At 44.2% G+C, this 22,494-nt stretch overlaps 1 protein-coding gene across 4 annotated transcripts in view; it reads left to right on the top strand.

Annotated features, from left to right (window-relative positions):
- atosb (atos homolog b) overlaps window positions 1–22,494 on the top strand; it is a 122,703-nt gene that overhangs the window by 45,550 nt on the left and 54,659 nt on the right. For 2 of the 4 annotated variants that reach the window (XM_084308782.1, XM_084308783.1), the window contains exon 1: window positions 19,364–19,797. The gene's annotated coding sequence lies outside the window, so the exon portion shown is untranslated. Of the gene's footprint in view, window positions 1–19,363; window positions 19,798–22,494 lie in introns of those variants that run through there. The other 2 variants (XM_084308781.1, XM_084308780.1) reach the window with 2 other exon arrangements.

Here is a 22,494-nt window from a genome sequence, read left to right on the forward strand (position 1 = left end):
GAAATATTGATGAGTATTTTTGGTGGCTGGTACAATGTGATGATGAGCAAAGACAGTCCAACTTCTTAGTTCAATAACAAGATACTAAAATGATGTAAATTCACCCATGCCAATGTCAACACATACAAACTATGCAGATAAAATAGCGGCACCCCTCCCCCTCTTCTGTATTGGGTAGAGGTGATAACAAACCCTACGCTATAAAAATAATGCCACCTAGCCGGTCTCGACTAGGAACACGCATGGATCAAGCCTGTTCTAAATAAATCTGATAGGGTTTTTTCAATCAATGGAAATTGCTAGCAGGAGAAAAAACAACCAGGTGCTCAAAATGGAGAACTTGGTTAGCTCAGTTCAATATAGGTTAAGGTGCTCTTGGATCACCGGGAATGCAGAGTTCAGAGAAGAGAGTCGATCCAGGCACTCAAAAAGATGTAAAATCCAGAGGGAAGATGGTTAAAAGGCCTTTATTAAAGGTGGCTAAGTCATTTAAAATCTAATCAACATGTTTCGACCATAGCGGTCTTCATCAGGATTAGAGTAAAATGTACAAACACATCACCCCCTTACATACCCACAGGTGAGTGTCAGGTGAAACAATCAAGCAATAAACACCAAATGATTGAACCGAGTGATGATTGGAAGGCACACGCAAGGGGCGGAGCCATCAATCAGTGACAGTGTAGAAAAATAAAAAATATATATCAAACGGGCTATAAGTATAAGCATAGATAAATAATCAGTAAGCAATATACAGAAAAATATAATAGCCTATGTAGCCTATGTAAGGTACAAAGAATACACACAATACAATGGCAATAAACATATAGGATAGAAATCAAAGATAACACATGAAGTCAATATCCTCATTTAGCCCAGGGGCATTAAGAGCGTCAAGGCTATGAATCCAGAATGTTTCCCTCTGATTGAGTTTGCGGATGCGGTCTCCGCCCCTAATAAGAGGTTTGATATGTTCAATGCCCACAATTTTCAGTATAGAATCGTTATTGTTGTGTACTTCTGTGAAATGTCTGGCTATGGGATAAACATGATTTTTGGTTCTGATGGCGTATTTGTGTTCAGCTAAACGATCCCGCAGACGCCGCTTGGTACGACCTACATAGAAGATGCCAGGACAAGTACATGACAAGTGATAAATGACATGAGTGGTATTACAGTTAATAGTCATTAATCTTGTATGATCGCTGAGATTTAAAGTCGGTGAATGTCTTGGTTTGTATGACGTTGACACAGTGTGGACAATTCATACATTTGTAGGTTCCAATAGGTCTCCTAAGCCAAGACTCCTTAGTCGCGGGAGGAAGGTAGCTATGAACTAATTTGTCTCTTAATGTTGGAGCACGTCTGAAAGAAAAAACTGGAGGTTGAGGGAACACTTGTCTGAGAGTGGGGTCACTATCAATAATGGGCCAGTTTGCATTAATGAGGCGCTTAACGTGTCCCGCTGCTGTGCTATATTGGGTCACAAAGAAGGGGCGGGACTGAGACTCGTTCCGTCGTCTACTTTTCTTGAGCAAATCAGACCTATTAAGTGTCTGTGCCTTATTACGTGCCCTTGCCACTACATCTGGATTATACGATCGATTTTCAAATCTGGTAGTCATATCAGCAGCCTGTTGATAAAACTCACTATCACTATCACAAATACGACGTAAACGTTGAAATTGACAAAGGAATGTTGTCGATCATGTGAGGGGGATGGAAAGAGTCAGCTCTCAAGAGGGTGTTACGTGAAGTTTTCTTTCTAAAAATGGTGGTGTGTAATTTACCAAATATATCTTTTGAGATAGTAAGATCTAGAAAGTCAATAGTTGTTAAAGAATATTCTATGGACAGACGGATATTGTTATTTAAAGAGTTGAGATAACTATGAAAAGCCAACAGTTCAGATTCATTGCCATCAAAAATAAATAATAGATCGTCAATATACCGGCCATACCAGGTGATATTGTGATACCAAGGATTGATAGGGTTGAGCACATACAACTTTTCCCAAAGGCCTAAAAAGAGACAAGCATAATTAGGAGAAAAACAAGAGCCCATAGGGACACCCATAACTTGTTTGTAAAACCCATCTGTGAACATAAACACATTGTTATGGATAATCCATCTGGTCAAGTCAACAAGAAACTTGGTAGGGGGCAAAGCATCTTCTCTATCAGATAAAAAGTGTGTCAATGCTGTAAGACCTTCCTCATGATCTATGTTCGTATACAGACTTTCAACATCCATAATTACTAAATAATGAGATTCTAAATTGGTAAGGTTAGCTAAACTATTGAGAACATCCGTAGTATCTTCAATAAAAGAAGGGAGTTGCTTAACATACGGTTTAATGAAGAAATCAATAAATTTAGAAGCTGGTTCTGTAAGGGTACCGTTACCAGATATAATAGGACGACCAGGAGGGTTGTCAAAGGGTTCCTTGTGTATTTTAGGAAGTAAATAGAAAGACGCTAAAGCAGGATGTTCGACCAATAAAAACTTAAGATCCTTATCAGAAATCCAATTAGCCTCCTTAGCATGGTTAAGTATTGTATGAAATTGTAATTTCATATCAGATAAGGGGCTACTAGTAAGTTTGACATAGTACTTAGAGTCTAATTGGCGTATGGCCTCTGAGATATATTGGTCTTTAGAAAGAACCACAGTAGCACCCCCTTTGTCAGCAGGTCGAATGATAATATCGTCACGTTTAGCCAGTTCATCAAGAGCAGTTCGTTCCTTATAAGTCAAATTACATTTGCGCACAGATTGCAGAGTAGTACTACTGAAAAGTTTATTAATCTCATGGTCAACTTTCCTAGTAAAGGCTATGAGACTAGGGTTCGACACAATAGGAGCAAAATTAGAATTGGGTCTAAATAATGGAAGAGAGTCAGGCATAGTTTCAGAGTCACTGATGAGGGCCGGCACAGCGTCCGTTTCGAGATCCGGCTAGGAAGCAGTGCGGGGATACTCATGTGTGTGTCCAGATTGATGGTGATACCAGGTCTTAAGATGTAAGTTACGATAAAATCGAAATAAATCGACTCTGGTGTTGAAAAGACTGGTGTTATATGTAGGAGCAAAAGATGTACCTTTGGACAGAACTGACAACTGTTCGTTACTGATGTTGATACCGGAGAGATTGACTACCGTGGATACCGTTTCCTCGGTTGGTTCCTCAGTGCCGACGGTCTGCGATGAGCGGGCTGAGCGCGCCGAGCGTCTTCCTCTTCCACGGCGTGTCTTCCGTAGTTGGAAATAGCTAATGAGAATTGTTCAACCAGAATAATGAGAATATTTCAACCAGAATTGTTTATCCCCGGTCATAACGTGCCTGCATATAAATTTGACCCTATGACAATGTGTGTGTCATATACTCTGCCTGCCATCATCATGTCCTCAGGTCAATGCCTTCCAGCCGTGCCCCCCAGCCAATGCGCTGCTGGCCTCCATCCCGCCTCGCAACTCTGCTTTCTTCCGTCTCGGGATGCTCTGCCCCACGGAAGCTGTGAGGAAAGTCCTCACCAGGGCTAACTGTGACTGCCCGACCGTCCAATCTCCTCGCAACGAGGCAGTTGTCGTGGCGGGAGGGCCGGCAACGCACCCGGGAACCTGCAGACGGGAAAGCACTGCCGTGGGGGAAGAAAAATAAAACAAAGTGTCAGGTTGCCCACAACCTCCATTTTTAACACGCTTATTTTCTCTTAACAGACAAAAACAAAACACAACAAAATAAAATATGTGGTAAACAAAAAAAAATTGTTTACTCTAAATTGTCCACATCCATTCTTTAACACGCTTCTTTTTCCTTAACAGACAAAAACAAAACAAAACAAAAATAAAATATGTGGCCCCCAAAAAATTTGTTTCCTCTAATCACTTGGGGGAAAAAAAGCTCTGTGAACAGCGTATTAACAACGCCCTATCCTATTTCTTTTCAGAAAAACTGCAGTTTGACCAGATAGGTGGTAGAAACTAATCATACAACACAGCACCTGTCCCCTCTCTCTTGGTATTCCCCATGCACAGCCTCACTTCCCGCCTCCTTGTGAAAGAAAAAACGACCCAAAAAAAACAGAATCAGTGCCTAAAAGATAACCCACGACTAAATAGTGGGACTTATTGCATGAACTCCTGTAATTCCCAACATACTCATAGTACACTTTGCACACGCCTATAATATCGGATACAAATGTAATTCTCGCTAATTACCAGAACGTACCTTTTAAATCCAAGTGATCAGAGGAAAACAAGAGGGTTACACACAAAAAGAAAAACAATACCCAGAGACTCAACCACTCTAACAATACTATGTTCTAGTGTTAGACACCATCTAGACCCAGAACCCCAAAATAACTTCAAACTCCCACACGCATCCCCATGGGTTTACCTGTCAGAGTTGACAAGACAGTCGGTAGACAGGCGTCCCCCTTCTCCTTGTTTTTCCCGGAGGATTTGAGGCAAGGGATATTATTTCTCCCCTGGATTGCTCGTCGGCAATCACCACTCTGTGTCATTTGCTGTCTGGTCAATCTAATCGTATTCTAACTACTTTATAGATGCAAAACAAAACCGCTTTAAACAGAATGCCAACAGCTCACCGAATGTTCCCCACGCGTTCCCAAGGTTCAAGCCGGAGGTGACAGCCAAACGGACGGCGCAGACTGTTCTCTCCCCCCCCCCAGTGCGCGGAGGAGTTTGAGACAGGGCAGCGCTTCCCTGGAAACCCAAGATTCACCCTGTCTGCAGAGTCCGTCCCGCGGCCACCTCGACACCCATCGCTTTAAAATCTAATAAACTAGTTAAAAAAAATCCCATAATTTCACTCGTCGCCATCTGTAATGGGAAATATTAAAGGACTAAACGATGAGCCGTTTACATAATAAGAAGAGCGTTTATTTCACCGTGGCCACATATGAAAGGACAGTCTATAGTCGGAGACAATATGTTAACCCATTAGCGTCTGGCCATAGACTGACCCAGAGCGCTGTTCACACGTATGTTAAATACACAGTTGTCAGACATAACATAATATATCAGATATGATGACGAAGGTAAACAAAAATGGTTCTCAGTCAGTGGGAACAACAACAAAGAAGTTATGGCTGGCGAGATGTCAGTCCATTGGAGTCTTCTTAAAGAGACATACACACATTAACCAGTCAACCTGGTCACACTGAAAGTCAAGCTGTATAACATGATATCTCAACACAGATCTATAAGAACATGATAATATATTCCACGACAATGACACAGTGTATGCAGCCTGGTCTCTCTGTGTAGCCTGTGATGGCCTGCTTTTATGACCAGGCTGCGTCCTCAGCCACGGTGGTCAGGTCGCCATGTGTTGTGTGTCTTTGGGTCAGATAGAATTCTAGTTTACTTTATGATATATGATTGATTGGTGGCTGGTCCTGGTGTTTGTTAGCAAAGCTTCTCTCTCTCCCTTTCCCCCACCCCTCTCTCTTGTTCCGTCTCCCTCATTCTCCTCTCTCTCCTTTCCCCCACCCCTCTCTCTTGTTCCTTCTCCCCTCTCCCTCATTCTTCTCTCTCTCATTCCCCTCTTTCTTTCTCTCTCGCTCCTCTTGTCCCCCTCCCTCCCTCTTTCTCTCCTTTCCCCCACCCCTCTCTCGCTCTTCTTGCCCCCCCCCCCCCCCCCCACTCTCTCTCTCTCCCTTGTTACCTGTGTTTTCTCCGTGTCTCAGCAGGACAGTCATCCCCTATGGAGGGGAGACTGTAGTCATTGGCTAATATCACATCTCATCATATCTCGATATCAATATGTTCTTAGTTTTGACGGTATAACAGCATTTTTACGTCCTCCGGTTTTCCAGTACAGATTACAGCATGATAATGACATTATATTTTTATGTTGTTATCTTGTCATTAGATTTTCACTGGGATTCAATTGTCATGGTGCCATTTCATTCAAAATGGCCTGTTTTATTTTCCTTTTTGCTCCTCCGTGGTCCCTCACTGCTGGTAGGTTTTACGAGGGGCGTTTTATGGGACGTTTCGTAGGACACGGGTCATAAGGTGCAACGCAAAAGGCTACACGTAGTTGTGGACCATTTCCTGCTTGTTTTAATTAATGCTGCTGCAATGAACTATTATTTTGATTCAATAAAAAATACACTGTCTACAGTATGTATGTTTTTTTGTACGATATGCATATAGTAAAAGAGAAATGTGTAAAAATGCATATGTATGCGTGGATCCATGGTGGTATACCTTCACATCAGCGTTTCCGTTAGCCGGTAATTACCGGTATTTGACCGGCAAAATCTGTTGAAGTCCGACATATCTAATCTCTCCGGTCATAATGTCCGGTGAAAATAATTCCCTCTAAACACAATTAGATTATTTGAATTGTATTAAAATAGGCTAAAATTAAATAGCCTATGCGATGAACGAAACAATCATTACATTTGTCGTTGCTTCACCAAGCAGCCGGTCAATGACATCCTGTGTCAGCGAGCTGGCAGCTGATATATTTACGTGAAGCATGGCTTGGCAGGGTGCAGTACTCCAATTCAGCCATTGGCAATTCAGCTGTTGGGTGGGGGCGCTGCTGACACCGCTGCTCTGCTCTGTCTGCTCCTGCTCCATGCTTCACGTAAATATATCAGCTGCCAGCTCGCTGACACAGGATGTCATTGACCGGCTGCTTGGTGAAGCAACGACAAATGTAATGATTGTTTCGTTCATCGCATAGGCTATTTAATTTTAGCCTATTTTAATACAATTCAAATAATCAAATTGTGCTTAGAGGGAATTATTTTCACCGGACATTATGAGCAGCAGCACCAAGTCGTTGGGAGGTGGAGATATACATCACGGCGCAAACCCACGATAATGTTGCCGTCTCTCTGCCAAATTTCTCAGTTCTTCGCTTGATATAATTAATACAAATGTCCAATATAACGGAATTCGTTAGCTCATAAAAATGTGATTATAACAGACTGCTGTTTATTAAGGTCGGGCAGACTGCCCACCGACACCTCAAGTCGGCAGCAGCACGCAGTCTCGAGGGACTTATTTTATTTGGAATATATTAATGACTATATACGCAAAAGTAGTCTAGTTTTAAGTTAAAATATTATAAATGCCTTGATGATGTCATTCTTTATATAGGCCTATCAATTGTTTTTAAGCTCAATAAACTCTGACCGGAATTTATCCCATTTGTCCGGTAGATTGAAATCTACCGGACACTCAGACCTGCAAAAAAAAATTCTAACGGAAACCCTGCTTCACATTCTGTATACCTCTGGCTGAACTGGTGGGTGAAAGCTCCATGTTTGAGGCTGGTATTTTCATACACGCGTACACACACACACACACACACACACACACACACAGCTGGTGTCACATTAAGGACAGAAAAACAAGATATGTGTGTTAGCACTCGGTGCTTGGCATGGCTGAAAATCAAAACCTAACCACAGGCATTCAGACATCAAAACAAACATGGCCATACTCAAGTCGTGTGTGTGTATGACTGCGTATGTGCATATGCATGTCTGTGTGTTTGATGGAATGTGTGTGTGAAAAGAATTTTCTATGCTGCTTTCTTCTCAGCTGCACTTAGGGCACTGCTGAATAGAGGAGGGGCTTGGAGAGGAGAGGACACTCCCCTTTCCTTCCATATATGGAAGTGACCGTGGAGTCTTAAAGGGGCAGAAGCGGTGTGTGTGTCGGAATGCCGGGATCCTAAATAACAGTGCTGCGTGATAGACAAAGCGTCTTTGGTTTGCACACAGGGGCCCTTGCTGTGAAAGAGGGGGGGGGGCCTTTATGAAGAAGAGTTCTCTTCCGTCACGCTGAACTCTTCCTCCGCAGCTCGTAGCACAAACGATCTGTTGTTCTCTTCTTTATCCCCTGTCTCCTTATTTTCACTTCTCCCTGACCTTCTATTTATTTGTGATCTGCCCCCCCCCCCGTCCCACATCCCGGGTCTCTCTCTATATTTGGAGTCCCAAGCTAAAGCTGTGTATCTTGTTTTGCATGCTCTTTGGCTATTCCACACACACACATACACCAACAACAACATCGCGTTCAGGGCCATGATTCTCTCTTTGTCCGTCTTAACATTTTGCCTGTAGACGCGCACGCGCAGGTTAATCTGAAAGAGTCAAAAGCCTAACTCTGCACTGGAGCCTGCAGCGGTTTGACGCACAGCGGTCCGACTGGGTGTGCTTCTCTCTGCGTGCGCGAGCGAGGCTTCAGAATGTGCCTTCCTAGGCTAGTCGGATCTGTCGTTCAGTTTCACAAGTTACGGCCGGTGCATATCTGATAAGTCAGCTGTGGTTTCCTTAAAGAGGAACGCCCCACCCCACCCCCCCCCCCCCAAATGAAGGATTCCAATATGTTATTTCCATGCTGGGCAAACTTAAGTCCAATAGCCAGAAACCAGAGAAGTAGTATTTCTCTTACTTGGTGACAGATTGCAGAATGGGTACAATACAGTACGGCTCAATACACACAATTGTTAAGGGGATGCAGACCAGAGAAAGACGTTTGTCTTGTTTACATCAGGGTCCCCCATTTTCAATTCATAGTGACATTTATGACATACACAACATACATGACATCATGACATTTATGGCATAGGACTTACATGGCATACAGGTATATAGTACTGTTACATTTGTGACATATACGATATGCAAATATACAGTACTGTTACCCATAGATCCTAACAGAGAATATATACATATGATGGGGAGGAGACTGTAAATTAAGAGGGGGTGGGTGGGTGGGTGGGAGAAAAATATACATACGGTGGGGAGAGAATATATACATATGGTGGGAGGAGACGTCTATTAGGGGGGGGGGGGGGTGGACATTTACGGTGGCCAGTTTAGAATTGCAGCCTCCCGTAGGTGCTCTTTAAGAGTGGTTTTGAATGTGGGTAGGGATTCACATCTTTTTACGGCTGTGGGTAGGTTGTTCCACATGTTGTGGCATAATTGCAAAATGTGTTTAGTCCCTTGTTTGTGCCGAATCTGGGTTGCACATGATTTGTGGAACTCCCTTTGGTGTTGTGGGCGTGGTATTCACTGACCTTTGGGAAGTATTTCGATATTTACATGGGTACCTGTGTGGTGTAGTGTATCTTGTAGACCAGGCCCATTGCAAGTTGCTGTACACTGTCGTCTACTCTAAGCCATCCTAGGTTGTCAAAGTGGGCAGGGATGAGGTGGGTTCTAGGAGTAAGGTCAAGCAGTAGTCTGACCAGTTTGTTTTGTGATGTTTGTAATCTTGTTTTTAGCGCCTTTGAGGTGCTATGACGTGCAAGCATAGTCGTATAGTACCCTTGAATGAGTGCTCCTGCCAGAGTCTTCAGGGTATTCTTGTTTACCAGAGAGGAGATCCGGTACAAGAATCTAGTTCGTTGGTTGACTTTTTTGATTACATTGGATGCCATTTTGTCACAGGAAAGATTTGCCTCTAGGATGGAACCCAGGTATGTAATTTCATCTTTCCTTGTGACAATATTGTCACCCACTGTAACTGAGAAGCCGTCGGTCTTGCTGAGTTTGTTATTTGATCCGATTAAGAGAATGGACTCTGTTTTACCCATGTGTAATGATAGTTTGTTATCAGCGAGCCAGGTGCAGATTCTGCCAAGTTCTGAGCTGAGGGGTTTTTCAACCTGTAACTTGTTCTTGTCAGAGACCAGCAGGGCTGAGTCGTCCGCGAACAAGAACAAGTTGCAGTCACAAGCTGATGACATGTCATTTGCATAAATTAGGAACAGTAGCGGCCCTAGTATGCTTCCTTGTGGAACACCACAGCTTGCTGTGAGGGGGGTGGGGGGGGGGGGGGGGGGGGGCGGGGATAGTGTACCGTTTACCTCCACCATCTGTACCTCCACCATCTGTTCTCTCCCCTATCTATCAAAGACTATCAAAACCAATTGCTTTTACAGTAGCTTGTCAATCAGAATGGAGTGTAGGTCCAGCATGACCATGCTGCAGTATTTGCCCGCTCTGTGTCACCTCTATCATCTTTCCTAATTAGCTGGCTATGGAGCTTCAGACTTTATACCCAGACCCAGACTTTAAAACATCGCAAGTTTTCCTCTTAGCTCTCTAGTTTGTTTTTGTAGTTGTTCATGTTCAGGTTCTTAGACCATAGGAATGACATGTATGAATTCAGAAATTGGCTGTAGTACCCCTTTAAAGGCCATAGGTGTGTATGTGTATGTGTGTCGCAGCTGACTGCACTTTCACCCCCCCCCCCCCCTCCCCCCATCCTGTCTGAAATAACCCTCACCTAACTTGCTGTTCCTTATTAGCACACAGATGGCAAAACACACAGACATACAGGAAGTGCAGCTTGCTCCTGGTGCTCAGCTGATAGCTCTTCACGTGCAGTGCATTCTCTGTACCTCTGCCAGAGATAAGCCCTCTGCCTGTGTGTGTGTACGTACATGCACTTGTACTGTGTATGCTGTATGTGTGTAATGCTTTGGGTGTGTGCTATACTGTACTCTTTGCTCAGTGTGTGTGTTTGTATGTATTAGTACTGTATGTAATGTTTTGGGTGTGTGCTATACTCCGCTCTACGTGTGTGTATTACTGTGTGTAATACCTTTGGTGTGTACTATACTCTGTGTGTGAGAGAGGGGGAAGGGGGATTAGAGAGTGCTGGGTTGTGTATTTGCATCTTCATTAATCAAACACATACATACAATCTGATTTGCTGCAGCTCAAATGTATCCCCTTGCCCCACTTTGCCTTTTATGTATTTTTGTATGTTTGTTTTTTTGTTTTTGCTGCCATTTTGGCCAGGTCTTGCTCGAAAAAGAGATCTTTGATCTCAAGTGACTACCTGGTAAAATAAAGGTAAAATAAAAAATAAAACATACAATGTTACTATCACTTTCACCACAGTACTACCGTTTTTACAGTCTGACGTGTCCCAAAGGAGACGCACTATTCCTATCAGGGAAGGAATTCTGAAACGTAATGGCCCACAGGTGGCAAACCCCTACCTACAGTGCCTTTTTTTTTTTTTTTTTTTGCCTTTCTCCTTTTTTCCCATCCCCCAATTTTGTCATCATGCCAATTCCCTTCCTGGTCATTGTGCTGCCCTACTGTCAAGTCTAGAGAGGGTGTAGATGAGATAAGATATTCCTTTATTGATCCCGTTGGGGATATTCAGGCATCATAGCAGCATGGGGGAGGGGAGGTACAGGTAGTAAAAACAAGCAGTGTAAACAATATAACAAGTCAATATAATTGACTAACTAACTAACTGAAATATACAGTATTACTATTCACAGTATCACATAAGGTGCAGTATGCATAAGGTAGTGTTATTGTCCTTTTTAGGTTCCTAGTAGTTGGATGTCTGGCAGCAGTCCAGTGCTCAGTGGCTGAAGGTGCTTCTCATCTTGACTAGCTTGTCGTAGAGCGGGTGGGAGGGATTCTCCAGGATAGCAGCCAGCTTCCTTCTCATCCCCCTCTCTGCCATCACCTCTAGTCTGACCAGCTCGACTCCTACCACGGAGCTAGCCTTCCTCACCAGCTTGTTCAGTTTGTGGGTGTCCCTCGATGTAGCCCCCCCCAGCATGCCACAGCATAGAAGAGGACTCTGGCCACTACAGCCTGGTAGAATGACTGCAGCAGTCTATTGCAAACATTGAAGGACCTGAGTCTCCTCAGGAAGAACAGCCTGCTCTGTCCCTGTAGAGGGCCTCTGTGTTGTCCGACCAGTCCAGTTTATTGTTCAGGTGTACCCCAAGGAACTTATATGACTCCATCACCTCCACCTCCTCCCCTCGGATGGTGATGGGAATCGGGGGGGGGGGGGGGGGGGCGCGCCTCTTCTTGCCCCTCCGGAAGTCCACCACCAGCTCCTTGGTCTTACTGGTGTTGAGTTGGAGGTGGTTGCTGTCGCTCCACCCCGCAAAGATCTCCACCAGGGCTCTATACTCCTCCTCATCGTCGTCGGTGATGTAGCTTACGATGGAGGAGTCGTCGGAGAACAAACGCTGTTAGGCCATGCCTCCCACTGGTCGGCTGCAATGTGGACGAAGCCTTGCATCACGTGTCCCCTCCGGTACTCGAGGAGGCAGCTGTCGCATCTTTTCACCTGCACAGCGCGATCTCTCAGCAGCGAGGGTCTGCGTGGGAGGGACACGCCACTCTCGTTGCTTCCTGATTCTGCTGTACAGGCGCACCAACCGACCTGTAGGAGTCGCTGTCCACAACGTCCGATCCCCACCCACCAGCTTCCCACCCCTAACACTGCCAATTGTGTTAGTATGAACGACCAGCCAAGCTGGTAGCAATGCAGAGAGCTGGGCTCGAACCCAGCATCTCCTGCATTAGTGGCGAGCGCCTTGCCCACTGCTCCACTTAGCCGCCCTTACAAAAATTTTCTTAAAAACCAAAAGCGAATTACTCATTCTTAACCCTTTATCTGCCAGGGATTATTCTGATCTTAATCCCCTCTCTGCCACCACTATAAGTCTATGGAGATGTTCCCCTTCTGCAGGGCTATAACTTTTTAAATTGTATTGCTAAATTGACATTACTATGGCCCATTCAACGTCAAGTATCTATCGTTTAGGATGTAGCAACGTTCTACTTTTTCATTCAAATATTCATACTAAAATACGGTCTAAAGTATAAATATGTTTTTATCGTTTTCTGCAGAACGCGAGTTATAGCTATAAATACATATATTACATCATCAAATGTAGTTTGATACCGATTGACGTCATATTAAAACTTTCAATTGTACAAGGTCCTAAACGTCCTGCCTCATCATCTGCTGGTGACCGGAGGGGGGGAGGGGTTTATAAGTCTGTGGCCGACGTTAAATCATTTATTTAGTATGGGCGATACATGGATCACAGCAGTTTATATGGATCATATTATTCAAACACGCTGAAACTTACCGCATCTTCCTCTGACCGTTGGGTGATGAGCGTGGAGCAGAAAGTTCTCAATTATGGGATGTTGATATATGCGATCCATTTCCAGGTTGTATAATAGTATATACGTCCTAATCATGTTGTTTATCGAGTTATTGGCAACTGATCGCTGTCCAGTGTGTCTAGCTAGAGTCCCGCTAACGATAGCGAGTGCCCGGACCAAATATGGATGAGCACCACTTCCGGCGCGTCACTTCCTGTTTGGGCGATCCGCCGATCGGCCACCAGATGGCGCTCTTGAACCGTTGGAGAGTTGAGAGAAGATCAACAGGAGATCCCAAGTCTCCGTGGGTAAAATATGATTGCCATCACAAATTTTTGAAATATTGATCTCAAAGACGCCTTATGGCGTCGTTGGCAAATTACGCATGGCGGAGAATGACGTGGGAACACGTCATTGGCGAATAAAGGGTTAACTGTATATCAGCATTGTTCCACAAGTTAACCCCAATAATAGAAATACACCTCCTTTTAATCCCTTTATTAGCTTTTTGAACTGTAAATTTACAAATATCTCTCAAATCATATTTGTATTGAAAAAAACCTTTGCACCCCGTCCCGGAGTAACTTTGCTTTAGCTCTGTACATTATTTGCATAATTTTATAATAAACCAAATCATAAAATTTCATAACATGAGACTTTATAAACAATGGATTTGTGTGGTCATAGTAACCAGCCTTAAAAAGGTTCCTAATGGCCCGCTTTTGCAGTAAGACTATCAGATTTACAGTCTTTTTTTAAATGTTGACCTTTTTAACCCTTTAATCGCCAATGACGTGTTTAGACGTCATTCCTCGCCATGCGTAATCTGCCAATGACGTCGTACAGCGTCTTTGAGATCAATATTTCAAAAATCTGTCATGGCAATCATATTTCACCCACGGAGACTTGACGGGTGCTGTAGAGCTCCTCTCAACTCTCCAACGGTGCAAGACCGCCATCTGGTGGCCGATTGGCGAATCGCCAAAACCGGAAGTGAGCGGCCGGAAGTGGTGCTCACCCATATTTCGTCCGGCCACTCGCTTTCGCTCGCGGGACTCCATCTGGACACACTGGATAGCGATCCGTTGCCAATAACTTGATAAACAACATGATTTGGACGTATATAGTATTATACAACCTGGAACTGGACCAACTAGATCGACATCCCATAATAGCGAACTTTCTGCTCCACGCTGATCGCCCAATGCTACGAGGAAGCTGCGGTGAGTTTCAGCGAGCTTGATTATTATTATACATACAAACTGCTCCGATCAACATATCACCCATACTACATAAATGATTTAACGTCGGCCACGGACTTATAAACCCCCCCCCTCCCCCCCCCCCCCCTCCGGTCACCAGCAGATGACGAGGCATGACGTTTAGGACCTTGTACAATTGAAATTTTTTATCTGACGTCAATCGGTATCAAACTACATTTGATGATCTAATATATGTATTCATGGCTATAACTCACGTTCTATCGAATGCTGCAGAAAACGGTTAAAACATATTTATACTTTAGACTATATTTTAGTATGAATGTGAATGAAAAAGTAGAACGTTGCTACATCCTAAACGATAGATACTTGATGTTGAATGGGCCATAGTAATGTAAATTTAGCAATACAATTTAAAAAGTTATAGCCCTGCAAAGAAGGGGAACATCTCCATTGACTTACAGTGGTGGCAGAGAGTGGATTAAGATCAGAATAATCTCTGGCAGATAAAGGATTAAAGGTGACATGCATTATAAATGTCATTTTTCAGTCTTTAGCATTGTATTATAGTAATAGGAGTTAGTATCAATGTGTTTTTGTGTCTACCATATTGGCGGATTGCTCTCATTCAGCTCAGACCATTTCCTGCTCGATTTAATTAGGTCGTTCTGATTTGAGGCGCATGCTGACGTCAGTGGCCGCTGGGTAAGCGGACAGCCCACACAGCGATAGCAGAACGAGTGGAAACCACTTCCTCAAACTGCGAGGCAGATACTGAAACCCGACACCTAGACTGCACTAGTCTCTGCAAGGGAGAGAGAGAGAGAGAGAGAGAGAGAGATAGAGAGGGAGAGGGAGAGGGAGAGAGAGAGAGAGAGAGGGAGGGAGAGAGAGAGGAGAGAGCCCGCCGTCTGCGTGTGCTTGTTTACACAGCGTTTCATTCTCATGTTTACACAGCGTTTCATTCTCAGTCCCGCTGGCGGGGCTCTCTCTCTCTCTCTCTCTCTCTCTCTCTTTCCCTCTCCCCCTCTCTCTCTCTATCCCACCCCCTCTCTCTCTCTCTCTATCCCACCCCCTCTATCTCTATCTCTCTCTCTCTCTCTCTCTGTCTACCAGTCGCAGACTGTGTGGATGACTGCCACTGAAAGTGCTTATGGGCGGAGCCCAGCCAATATCAGGCTGAAATCTTGAGGCTGGAAAATGATGCTTTTGAGTACTCCATTAGAAATATAAAACAATGATTTTTCTTTTTTTTAATAAACCTTACAGATGTCTTCCATAGGCTCACAGGAATTGTGTAAAGTTGCCCAAATAGTGCTAGGAATAGCAGTGCAGGTCCCCTTTAAATGAAAAGTATAATTTGCTCAGAGTCCAGAGACGGTTGTGGTTTGGTCCGTATCTGGACCGGAGTCCGGACTTTGAGAATGCCTGTGTTAGACCTACAGTATAATACTGCCAGCTGCTATAACAAAACCAAAAACCATCTGTAAAGGCAGTGTAACGGCCGATATGGCTCATAGATGATCGGTATCGGTGGCAAAAAAACGTGATTGGGGCATCCCTACTCGTGACTTGACTTGGACTTGAGCACTGATGACTCAACTTGAGGACTTTGACTCGAGCATTGACTGCATTCAGACTCTGAACGTGCAGACTCAGACTTGTTAATTGATAAATAGTTATTTATTTATGATTTGTTTTGTAATGGGCCTAATCATTTGGCATAAGATATTGATGGCTAGTGCATTTGTTTGGCTATTGTGTCTCTGGCTCTTCTTTGGTGACTTTGGTGACTCGGACTCTAACACTGGGGACTCGAGACTCTACTCGAGATTTAGTGACTCGACTACAACACTGCTCGTTACAGGCAACGAAACAGCCCATTGAGGACAGGACTGAAACAGAGGGCTGCTAGAATGAATAATCGGAGACATGTACAGTATGTTCCGTTAAAGGACAAGCTCCCATTTGTTACAACCCCTGGCTCACAGGTTGCAACATTAAAACCATGAAACCATTAAATAATCTATTAACAAAAGTAATGAAATGAACTACATAAAATAAGTGATATGCATGTTTATCATTGGAATCAGTGGTGTTGGTGAGTGGATGGGTGTATTGCACAATGCATGTTGCTAATGCTCTAACGAGCCGCCTCCCAACCTAGAATCACACAAAGTAGAACAGAAACGAACAAACTACCTAAAAGGGGGCGGGTCATCACACACACACACACACACACACACACACACACACACACTGTAGAGGTGACAACATTGTATACAAAAGGACACTCATTTAGCTTACAACCTGCTATGGTCCACTTGTTTTACAACATTAAGTGCTGCTACATGCCTAACACTTATCCTTAACCCTAATTCTAACCTAAACCTTGCTGGTCCCCGGCTGTAATGTATACTACACTGTATCACAGCCTGTCAAATTCAGGTATATTGAGATGAACTTAAGATCCCTCAGGCGACAGTATATCATATACTTACAGACATATTCTATACTACCTAAATATAAAATTTGGCCCACGTTTTTCTCATACACTTGAAATGGACCAATTTTTCAAAACTTCCAACAGTGTCAGCTTCCTGTCAACTGTTTAGGTACTGAGATCTGAGGAAGAAAAATGTAATGTGATATACCATCTATACATTAATGTGATTGGCTGTGATATGTAGCTAGCGTAGCGTTACATACTGTTCTATGTAGCTAGCGTAGCATTACACATTACTGTGATATGTAGCTAGCGTAGCATTACACATTACTGTGATATGTAGCTAGCGTAGTGTTTCATATTACTGTTCTATGTAGCTAGCGTAGCGTTACACATTACTGTGATATGTAGCTAGCGTAGCATTACACATTACTGTGATATGTAGCTAGCGTAGCGTTACACATTACTGTGATATGTAGCTAGCGTAGTGTTTCATATTACTGTTCTATGTAGCTAGCGTAGCGGTACATATTACTGTTCTATGTAGCTAGCGTAGCGTTACACATTACTGTGATATGTAGCTAGCGTAGTGTTTCATATTACTGTTCTATGTAGCTAGCGTAGCGGTACATATTACTGTTCTATGTAGCTAGCGTAGCGTTACATATTACTGTGATACTGTACGTAGCTAGCATTACATATTAATGTGATATGTAGCTAGCATAGCATTACATATTACTGTGATATGTAACTAGCATAGCCTTATATATTACTGTGATATGTACTGTAGCTAGCATAGCTTTACATATTACTGTGATATGTAGCTAGCATTACATGTTACTGTGATATGTAGCTAGCATTACATGTTACTGTGATATGTAGCTAGCATAGTGTAGTATTACATGTTATTATGTAGCTAGCATAGTGTAGTATTACATGTTACTGTGATATGTAGCTAGCGTAGCATTACATATTACTGTGATATGTAGCTAGCATAGTAAAGCGTTACATATTACTGTGATATGTAGCTAGCATAGTGTAGTATTACATGTTACTGTGACATCTAGCTAGTGTAGTGTTATATGTTACAGCTGGGGACCATAGGCGGCGCGTGGGCTTTCGGTCCGGGAAGGCTGTCAAGGGAACGCCCCCCCCCCCCCGCGCGTAGCGAGAAAAATTTGACCTTTTATTTTTGGTTGCACGCAAACTGTCCAGGTTCTGATTTCATATACACACACACACTACTAGGCTATACTACAGCGAGCCCCACTCATTTATATATAGTGCAAATTAATTGTTCAAATGAAGGCATCCAATATGATTAACGGTTCACTGATCATGAAATATGAACTAACTATAAAAAAAAATTGGTTGCACGCAAATGATGCTGTCCAGGTTCTGATTTCATATACACACACACACTACTAGGCTACTACAGCGAGCCCCACTCATTTCATATAGTGCAAATTAAGTGTTCAAATGAAGGCATCCAATAATATATTAACCATTGTCTTACCTTAATGCAGATAAATGCGACGTTTAGTCTTGGTGAGAAAGACCGTGTTCACAACTTGAATCACAAGTTGCAATGAAGTGAACGTTTTTCGTAATTTAGATCTCATCATGCTTTGAAAACAATGTACATACAGTAGCTCTAAAAAGTTTCCACGATTTGATGAACTCGGACTCATCATGTCCTCTTAGAGCAAGCCCTTGTTTGCCAAGATAAAACAACATACAGCCTCAGGTGATCGGTAGTTATGCCCAGGGCCAGCCCGGTGCAGCTTCTAAATTACTTTGTTTATGCCTTGGAAAAATACCGTATATATCCATTTTGCTTTTTGAAATTTGACTCAAAATAGTGCGCTGGTGTTCGCTACAAAGCGATCGGCGGGCGGAGATTCAGAACACAGATGTTTGCTTTGCTCTGCCTGCGGGATCAGGATGATCATGTGAATGATGTGATTGGCTACATTATTTAACCTGAGCCTATGCGTGATTGGTTACTGCCTGTACCTGGAATGTTAAACGCTGCCACCGATTGACACCTTCGTCGGTGACACCTCGGCCAGCCGGCTGCAGCACAAGACACACACAATAGCCAGCAGCCTGCGCACATATATTATATACATTTCAAGATTCCGAGCATAATATTCTGGGTAGGCATAGCCCCCCTTATCCTATATATACCCGCCGCCTATGCTGGGGACTAGAATACCTTAACCCTGACCTAAATGAACAATCATTAATTCAGCTTAATCAAGAATAACTATACATGTGTATACACACACACACACACACACACACACACACACACAAAGGCTGTTTGAGAAAGTGCTCTTTGCTCTCTTTCTCTCTCTCTCTTTCTCCCTCTCACACTTTCTGCTTCTGCAAAACAGGCCTGGCAGGTGGGTGTGGTTTGCGCTCCCCACCCTCATGCACCCCTTCCTGCTAGCCAATCACCACCTCAGCCACTACAGCTGACCCCCCCCACTCTAGCCAATCCGCTGGCAGTGTCACCCCCCCCCCCTCTCTCTTCCCCCTATGCCTTCACTGCTGAGTGAGCAAAGCATGCTGCTCTATCAGCTGAGAGGAAACCAACAGCAAAAACAGACAGAGGAAAAAAGAGAGAGAGAGAGAGGGAGAAGGGCTTTGAAAGACGGGAGAAAAGGAGAGGGGTGGCCCGATAGAGAGAGAGCTGGAGAGCGGTGAGGAGGGCCTGGGGTAGAGGAGGAAGCTAGCGCGTCAACTGCCTTTTTGTATTCAAGACCTTTTGGAGGGGAGCAAGAGAGAAAAGGGGAGGGGGTAGCTTGCAAGCCAGAGAGAGAGGGGCTGGGAGTGAGAGTTGTTGATGGTTTTTATGTGTGTTACTGAGGAAGAGAGGGAGGGAGGGGTAGAGCGAGAGAGAGAATGTTGGGCAGAGCAGGGCCAGCAGAGGAAAGAGCCATAACAGCAGTAACAAGCTAAACAGCTTTAGCTACACTTTGCTCACCAGCCGACCCTCTCTTCTATAGACACCCTTAACCAGGAGGAGCGAAGCACAGGAGGACGGGACGGCAGAGACCCAGAGGGGAACCTGACCCAGCTGGATAGAGAGAGACAGACCAAAGGAAGCCCACTCCGGACTCAAAAGAGAAGAGAAATTGAAGAAAGAAGAAAAGAGAGCGATAAAGACGTTTCCTGGAGGGTAAGTTCCCCTCTTGTTCAGTCTCTGCTGTCATTGTTCTTGTAACTGTCAGTGTCAGCTGGGTTGGTGTGACTCAACATCTCCTAAAATGGCCACATGAAAGACGGATAGACGAGAGAGATGGGGGGGGGGTGAGGGAGAGGGAGAGGGAGAGGGAGAGGGACCCTCTGTCAAACAGCATTCTCAGCAACTATGTCACAGAGCTAGCTTAGTTTAGACCCCTGTTACTCCCCAGCCATGGTGTGTGTGTGCTCGTATGTGTGTGTGAGTGTCTTTCTCTGTTGCTCTGTTTGTCTGTCAGCTTCTCTCTCTCTCTCTCTCTCTCTCTCTCTCTCTCTCTCTCTCTCTCTCTCTCTCTCTCTCTCTCTCTCTCTCTCTCTCTCTCTCTCTCTCCTACATCTCCTTCCCTCCCCCCTCTGTACACAGTTACAGTAACATCAGATTTCTAAACACCGGATAGGTCATATAATCCAATCAACAGGTGACAGTCTTTACTGATCTAGAGGAGTGCTTAGCAACTTGTGTGTGTTGTTTATCAGCCCCGTCCACAGTGCTGGGAGTGGATTGGGTGTGGTTGCGTCAAAGTTTGAGACAATCTGGGTATTCTGATGACATCGTCTCTCTATGAGGCTGAGCAAGTGTCTCCTAAAGGGTGGAGTTAGGACCTGGAGAGGCTGGACACACGGCGGCCTTCATAGTCCTGCTTAATGTCCTGCAAAGCACACACTTAAAGCCATGACTGATTCGATTCTTTCTCCCAATCATACGCTAGAAACACAGCTGTGAGCGTGGCTGGTATACAGAGCGACACATCGGTCTCCTTGCTAAGCAACTCCGTTTGACAAGAGGATGACACGTGGCGTGGCTGAATGTTAAACTAGTTGAAAGTGCCCCAAAAACAGGTGTTGTGTTTGGAGGAGACGAGCACCTGTTGATTTCGATGTCCGAGAGCATGAATTATCATCCATATCTGAGAGCATGCATTCTCATCCATATCTGAGAGCATGCATTCTCATCCATATCTGAGAGCATGCATTCTCATCCATATCTGAGAGCATGCATTCTCATCCATATCTGAGCATAAATTCTGATCGATATTTGAGAGCTAGCGCAAAGGAAATCGTATCATATGAAACTAGAGATCTTGAGGAATCTGTACCAGCCATGTCATACTAGGTCACTGACAAAGGGGTTGATATTGCTCAAGTCCAGCCACATTTTGTAGAGGGGGAAATGGGCAGTAGGGATGTCATGATATATCAATATATGAACAATTGATCTCCTTTGCTCAACATACTGTAGGAAGTGGGCATTTCTACAGCATAGTGTTAATCTGAGGACTAGGCTACATAGGCTACCCTACAGCATGGTGTTAATGTGGAGACTAGGCTACATAGGCTACCCTACAGCATAGTGGTAATGTGAGGACTAGGCTACATAGGCTACCCTACAGCATAGTGTTAATGTGAGGACTAGGCTACATAGGCTACCCTACAGCATGGTGTTAATGTGGAGACTAGGCTACATAGGCTACCCTACAGCATAGTGTTAATGTGAGGACTAGGCTACATAGGCTACCCTACAGCATGGTGTTAATGTGGAGACTAGGCTACATAGGCTACCCTACAGCATGGTGTTAATGTGGAGACTAGGCTACATAGGCTACCCTACAGCATAGTGTTAATGTGGAGACTAGGCTACATAGGCTACCCTACAGCATTGTGTTAATGTGGAGACTAGGCTACATAGGCTACCCTACAGCATAGTGTTAATGTGAGGACTAGGCTACATAGGCTACCCTACAGCATGGTGTTAATGTGGAGACTAGGCTACATAGGCTACCCTACAGCATAGTGTTAATGTGAGGACTAGGCTACATAGGCTACCCTACAGCATAGTGTTAATGTGGAGACTAGGCTACATAGGCTACCCTACAGCATTGTGTTCATGTGGAGACTAGGCTACATAGGCTACCCTACAGCATGGTGTTAATGTGGAGACTAGGCTACATAGGCTACCCTACAGCATTGTGTTAATGTGGAGACTAGGCTACATAGGCTACCCTACAGCATAGTGTTAATGTGAGGACTAGGCTACATAGGCTACCCTACAGCATAGTGTTAATGTGAGGACTAGGCTACATAGGCTACCCTACAGCATGGTGTTAATGTGGGGACTAGGCTACATAGGCTACCCTACAGCATGGTGTTAATGTGGGGACTAGGCTACATAGGCTACCCTACAGCATGGTGTTCATGTGGAGACTAGGCTACATAGGCTACCCTACAGCATAGTGTTAATGTGGAGACTAGGCTACATAGGCTACCCTACAGCATGGTGTTAATGTGAAGACTAGGCTACATAGGCTACCCTACAGCATAGTGTTAATGTGGAGACTAGGCTACATAGGCTACCCTACAGCATTGTGTTAATGTGGAGACTAGGCTACATAGGCTACCCTACAGCATAGTGTTAATGTGAGGACTAGGCTACATAGGCTACCCTACAGCATGGTGTTAATGTGGAGACTAGGCTACATAGGCTACCCTACAGCATAGTGTTAATGTGGAGACTAGGCTACATAGGCTACCCTACAGCATAGTGTTAATGTGAAGACTAGGCTACATAGGCTACCCTACAGCATAGTGTTAATGTGAGCAGCAACGTATGAGACATAATTGAGCATGGGAATGGTAA

The sequence above is a fragment of the Notolepis coatsorum genome (genome assembly GCF_963971535.1).
Source record: "Notolepis coatsorum genome assembly, chromosome: 2".
NCBI classification, from domain to species: domain Eukaryota; kingdom Metazoa; phylum Chordata; class Actinopteri; order Aulopiformes; family Paralepididae; genus Notolepis; species Notolepis coatsorum.